Genomic DNA, 6,736 nt, shown 5'->3' with positions numbered 1-6,736 from the left:
GGGGGGCTCTGGGGGGTGGGAGACCCCCGGGATGGGGACGGAGGGACCCCGGGATGGGATGGGGGGGCCCTGGCTGCGGTGCAGGGATGGGGATGGGGACAGGCACCCCCATCTCTGCTGCCCCAGCAGCAAAGGGGTCTCTGGAGGAGACTGTCCCCCCCAGGACCGGGATGGAGGGGTGGGAGGTACCTCTGGGGGGTGTTGGTGCCTCAGACACTGAGTGCGAGCAGGAGGCACCCCCAGACTCGCTGTGGAGCCCCCCAGCTTGGAGGGGGTGGATGCTGGGGAGGGTATTGGGGGGTCCTGCCCCGCTGCTCCACGTGTGTCACCCACCCGGGTTTTGGCAATACAGGCTGTGCCCACCCCCCACTCTCCGGTGAATTTAATGGGGGGGGGAGCACTGGGGGTGCTGGGGGGTCACTGTGGGGGTGTCAGTGACCCCAGTGGGGGTCGTCACTGGTCACTGTGGGGTTCAGTGGCCCCAGTAGAAGGGGGGTCACTGGTCACTGTGGGGGAGTCGATGGCCCCAGTGGGGATGGGGGGGGGGTCACTGGTCACTGTGGGAGGGTCGGTGACCCCACCGGGGGCTCAGCCGGGCACGGGCGCTGGGAGGGGACGGGGCGGGTCCGGAGCCCCCCCGGTCCGTTCCCCCGGGGCCGAGCACTGGCGCGGGGCCCGACGGGGCCCCAAAAGGGGCCGCAGGCGACAGGTGACGGTGCCGGGGACAGGACGAGACCTTGGAGCGGGATTGGGGGGGGCAGGAACAGGTGCCCGGGCCTCGGAGCGGGGGCTGAGCCCCGTGACGTCACGGTGTCGTGACGTCAGCGGTAACCACGGCAACGCACTGGCGGCCGGGGGTGGGCGGGACCGGCAGGGGTGGGCGGGGCCGGGCTTACCCGGCTCCGCCACGCGGGGGCGCTGCCGTCCCGCCGCGCGGCCGCGCTATATGCAAATATATGCAAATATATGCAAATGAGACGAGCGCGCGACGGCGCCCCTTGTGGTCGGCCGGTGGGACAGCCCCCGGTACCGGGGGGGGTTCGATCACCCCGGGGGGCTCGGGAGGGGTCTCCATGGTCTTTCCCCCCGCCATGGGGCCGGACTGGGGCTGCTGAGGGGGCTGCGGGGGCTCCGGGGAATGGGGGGGGAGAGGGGTAAGGGGCAGGCGCTTGACCCCCAAATGGGGGTCCCCCGCATTTCCAGTATTCCCAACATCCCCCGCCCCAGCCGGGAGATGCTGCTGCGGGAATGATGGAAATGCGGTGGGGGGGACAAGGGGGGAGAAGGGGCAGACCCCAGGACTGACCCGACACTCCCCTCCCTCCCCCCGCTCCTTCCCTTCCTGTCACACAGCTTTAAATGCCGGACCATTAAAATTTTCCACCTCATTTGCGGCTCCTCACACGGTTAATTTTCCCGGGATTGTCTATTTATTTATTTGTGGAGCCCTGCGGGAGGGGGGGAGGGAGCAGCTGATTTGCTGCATCTGGGCGGTGGGGAGGGGAAGAGGGGAAACCACCCTGGGAAGGGGGGAGGGCTCCGGCTAATTTAACAGCTGAAGAGAGCAACTTAATTAGAGTCAGCTGGAAAATTGGGTGAAACCCCTTCCATCAGCCTCCCTTCCCCCCGCCAGCCTCCCTCCTTGCCGGCTCCTGGTGGGATGCATTTTGGGATGTGTTTCGGGATGGGGGAGGGAGAGCTGGTCCCAGCCAAGCAGTTGCTCTTCGTTACAGCCAGGAGCTAATTGGATTGATCAGCAGTTATTAGGAAATTAAGAGCTGAAGCCCCTCCACTCTCCCCTGGCTGGGAAGGGATTCTGCACCCCCTCCCTATTAGGGCTGCTGAGCACTTTAGGGTTTGGGTTTTCCTGTTTTCCAGTGGTTTTCCCACTCCCGGTGCCTCCGGCCTGGTTGTGACTTAGGTGTTTGCAGAGAGGGGGGGTCGTGGGGGGACTCCCTGCTCCTCCTCAGGTCGAGGGGGTGCCCCCCAACCCACCCCTTGGAATACACAGGGATGCAGCTGGAGGAGCCCTCCTGACCTCCAGATTAATCACCTCCATTTCTCTCGGCATCCCAGGAAAGGTCAGGAGTCTGCAAGGCCCAGGAATTAATTGAAATCCCACCGGTCTTGTGCCGGATCCATCCATCATCCCGAGGGAGCAGCTCCGCGCTGGAGGGGGGTGGGAGCAGCCCCTCCTGCACCCCCTTTCTGGGGCGCTCTGAGAGCAGGGAGCGGCAGATGCAGCGCTCGGAGCTTGTTCTCCATCTCCAGGCAGGGAAATAAATGGATTAAACTAAACTAAAGCGTCTGCGCTCCCCACCTGCCCCCCCGGCCATAAATCAGCATAAATGCAATTTCCATATTCATGGTATTTATCCAATAACTGTCCTGTCCCAGATTAAACGTGCCCCGGGGAGCACCGGGGCTCTTATCTGTGCCGGGGGGGCTCCCGGGGAGGAGCAGCTCTGCTGGGGGGCTGCAGTGGAGGGTGGGGGGGCTCTGCTCTGCATCCTCTTCATCCTCCTCGTGGGGGACTGGAGTGGGGACTCTGCTCCTCATCCTCTTCCATCGCTCCCGGCCCGGTGGCTCCTGGGAGGGATGCTCAGAGGGCGGATTTGGGGCTTGGCAGTGCTCCTGTCCCGCTCCCTTCCCCTTTTTCCCTATTCCTTTCCTTTCCACTTGTTTTCCGTTCTCCCTCTGCCTCCCCTCCCTCTGGGCCTGGTCCCCACAAGTCCCTTGCGTGGGCAGGGAGAGGGTCCCATCCTGCTCTGGCACCTGGGGGGGACACAGGAACCTTCCCGCCCGGCTCGGAGGGCAGGACTGGGGGTGCTGGGGGGGCAGGTGCCCCCCTCCCGGTGTCCCCAGTGGCTGTGCCGTGGCTGGGGACACCACACACGCCACGACTCCCACTGTGACAGGTCCCTGTCAGCCGTAATGACCCGAGCCCGGCTGGGCCCCAGGGCTGGGAGCTCGTTACGGGGGATTTAATGAGGGCAGGAGCAGCCACCGCCGCTGGCTCTTTGCCACTGCCAGTGGCCTCGGGCCCGCCGGGACCCCGAGCCGCTGCGGTGCCCTCCCCATGGCACAGCACCGAGCCCCCCCAGCCCCCCTCGTGCTGCCCCAGCCTCTGGTGGGGCTGACAGAGGAGTTTGGGGGCAAGAAGGTCCAGGAAAGGCAGATTTTGGGGGGCAGCAGAGCCAGGGGGCTGCAGCCAGAGCTGGGGGGGCTGGTGTTGGGGTCTGTCCCCATGCAGAGGTGGTGGGGGCAGGCTGAGTGTCCCCCAAATGTGGGGGGGCTATGTGGGATGCAGTGGGATGCCAATCTCAGCTGTGGGGTGGGGGCTCAGCCGTGTGTCACAGGCAGCACTGGGGACACCCCAGGTGCACCAGCCCTTTTGGGGGGGGCAGCTCTGAGCCTGGGGGGTCCCAGAGCAGCGTCTCCGCTCTGAGGCAGCCGCGTCCATCCTGGCTCCACAACAACTGCACAAACAGGAGCCTGCGGGGAGCAGGGAAAGGTTTGGCAAAGCAGGAGGCGAAGCACGATCTGAAAGAACCGAGGGAGGGGGCTGCTCTGTCCCCCCACCCCACTGCAGATGGGGCAGGCCCCGAGTGCCCAGGGGTGGTCGCATCCTGCTGGGACCCCCACCTGCCCCCCAGAAGGGCAGCACAGGCCCCACCCCTGCAGTCAGAGGAGAGGGGTCCCTGGGGACCCCCCAGTCACTGCCACCCTCTCAGCCGAGCAAACCAGCCCTGGACCCCCGATGAGCCGGGGTCCCTGGGTGTTGAGATCCCCCTTGTCCCCCTGGCACCCCTGTTTGCCTCCCCCTCGCCCCCCAGGCCCAGTGATCCCCCCCAGACACTAAGTGGGGCAGGGATGTGCTTTGGGGAGAGACCTGGGGGAGCAGCTCTGGTTCTGGGGCCTGGGAGGGGACCTGGGGGGTCCTGTCCTTCCCTGGGGAAGGGAAGAACATCAGGATCGATCCCTGCCCTCCTGCCATTCCCACCCCCTCAGCCCGCACCGCCTCCTGCCTGTGCTCCCCCAGGCTTTGGGATCCGCCCTCCCAAATCCTTGACGGAGGATGAACCGCCCCAAAGCCTGGCTGGGGCTCGCGGCCGCCACCGCCTCTGTCCCCACAGCCCCTGTGAGGTGAACTAAATCCATCCTAATTAGCGCTGATTTGCATGGGGAAATGAAAATTAATCTAGCCTGGCTTTATTGGAATTAGTGATTCCAGTTGGGCACATCAGGCAGTGGCAGACGTCTGAGGGGGCCAGGGGGCTGCCCCCAGGCCTCTACCCCCTCCAGCCGGGTTTGGGGTCCCTCCATGGTGACACCAGGATGCCGGGGAGCACCCACGGGGTTGGCACCAGGAGCCTGGGTTGGGCTCAGCGCCCTCCCAGTGCACCCCCCTGCTCCCACACCCCCTCCCAGCATCCCCAGTTGCAGGATAAGGCAAACAGCTCGTTTTCACCCCCGTTGTCCCATCCCACGGGTGGTTCTGGGCACGGTGGGAAGCGAATGAAGGGCAGGGAGACCCTGCAGGGATCCGGGGTGTCAGATTTTAGGGGTGGGGTATCATATGCACCCGTGTGCATTACATCATTACATCCCTGTATTCCCACACACGCGTGTCCCTTGCCGGCCTGTTCCCGGGCATTCCCACGCGTGTGCCCCGTGCGTGCCATGCAGGAGCACATTCTCATTCCGAAGGTGGGGTCCGCAGGGGGGGGAGTGCCCCGGCCGTGCCCCCTCAGGAGCCCTCTGGCCCCCGCTGCCTCCCGGGGGTGGCACCGGCGCTCATTGTTATGGGGCCCGTGCAGAGGAATCCTCGTCCCGCTCATCAAAGGTTAACGAGGAGAAAAGAGCTGGGCAGGGCCCGGGGCCGCCGGGGGGGTGGGGGTGGTACAGTGTGACAGACCGGGGTGGGGCTGGGGGCTGGGGTTCGGCGCCTGGCACTTCACACCTCCTTGGTGTGACCCTCCAGCCCCAAACCGGCCACATCCCTCTGGGACGGGCTGTGTCCCCCTGCCCTCGGGCAGGCTGCCCCCATGCCCCATCGCCACCCTGGGGACACATCTGCTGTGTCCCCGTGCCCCATCGCCACCCTGGGGACACATCTGCTGTGTCCCCGTGCCCCATCGCCACCCCGGGGACGCGTCTGCCTGGCGTGACCCCCCCCGGCCGCCCCCCGGGATTTCATCCTGGCTGACAGGAGCGAGACCTCCCGCTCTGCGGCTGCATTTGCAAGTCAAGCAGGAGCTGAAGGGCCGGTGGCAGCGGCCACCTGTCCTGTCTACCTGGGGACAGGGATGGGGACGCCCTGGGGAGGTGGGGGCGCGCCCCAGTGCAGGGGGATGGGGCTGTTCTCCCCCCCCCCCCGTGTTTTCTCTGGCCGGGGTGGGGGGTGTGTTTGCTTGTCTGGGGGGCTGTTTCCCCCCCGCGCAGGCTGTAAACACTCAATTAAGCGGGAGCCGCGGTCCTGCCTTCCCTGTCGCTGCGGGTAATTATGTCGGTTTTTCGGTGTCAGGCGCGGCGGGGAAGCGCGATTCCAGCTAATTGGAGCAGCAATCCCAGCCCAGACCCTTCCGCAGCTGCTGGTGCTGCCATGTGACGGTGGCCCGGGGCCCCCCCGGATCGGCGCCCGCAGGATGCCTCGAGCCACCTGTCCCCTGGATCCCACCCACACACCTGGATCCCAATCCCCCCTGGATCCCAATCCCCCCGGATCCCACCTGTCCCTTGGATCCTACCCACCAGCCCCCCTCCCTGCCCCCTGAATCCAGCTCCCCCCGGGGATTCCATCTGTCTCCTGGTTCCCCATCCACTCCTTGGATCCCATCTGCCACCTGGATCCCCCCCTCCCCCCGGATCCCACCCGCCCCATCCCTCGGTGCTGCAGGTGAAGGGCCTGCCGGGTCCTGTCCTTCTCTGCTCTGCTGCAGGGTGGGCTTGAAGTCCACCCCCACGATTTTTTGGGGATTCTTTTGGGCTCCCCAGACCCCCCGGGTACCTCGGGGGGCTGAGCACACCTGGCAGTTCAGGTGTGTGGGACTGGGGAGCCTTTGGGGACCCAGGGAAGGGTGTGCAGGGAGAAGGGAGCTGCCCCTCAGGGTGGGCCCTGCCAGGACTGGGGGCTGGCAGGGGGATCTGGGATTTGGGGGTGGGGGAGGACCCTTCGCCCATCCCGGGGGAGCCGCACCGGGAGCTCGGCGTCTGCCATTGATTTCTTATTATGGAGTTCAGGAAGAAAAATGAGGCGCTGGGGCTGCGGAGCCGCCGCCGTGATTTGTTGCCTTCTCGGCGTGTCCTGGCGGGGATGGGAATTGATTTTGGAGGCTCTGGAATCAGTCAGCAGGGCTGGGGGAGGGAAGTGGGAGGGGGCTGGAGAGGGGTCGGCTGCTGGGGGATCAGCACAGCCCCCGGGATGGGGGAGATGGGACCCCCCGGGCCTGCTCGTGGTGCAGGGGGTGCTCCCCACGCCGGGCTGGAGCCGTGGGGGGTGGGTGGCAGCCTCTGGAGGGGGGGACAGATCCCTTTGGGGTTGGGGTCCCTGTCCTGGTAACTGGGGGTCCTGGGACTGCTCTGAGTGGGACCAGAGTGGCTCGGGGAGGGGGAACTGTGGCTGCAGGAGGGTCCCTGAACCTGCATCCCACACCAGCAGCAGGAGCAGGAGCAGCAGAAGGGGAAGGAGAAGGAAAAGGAACAGGAGGAGAAGGAGGAGAAGGACGAGAAGGGG

Source organism: Myiozetetes cayanensis, unplaced genomic scaffold, assembly GCF_022539395.1.
Source record: "Myiozetetes cayanensis isolate MyiCay16 unplaced genomic scaffold, myiCay2020 scf66, whole genome shotgun sequence".
Lineage (NCBI taxonomy): Eukaryota > Metazoa > Chordata > Aves > Passeriformes > Tyrannidae > Myiozetetes > Myiozetetes cayanensis.
The sequence above is the reverse complement of the archived record's forward strand: the minus strand, read 5'-3'. Positions refer to the sequence as shown.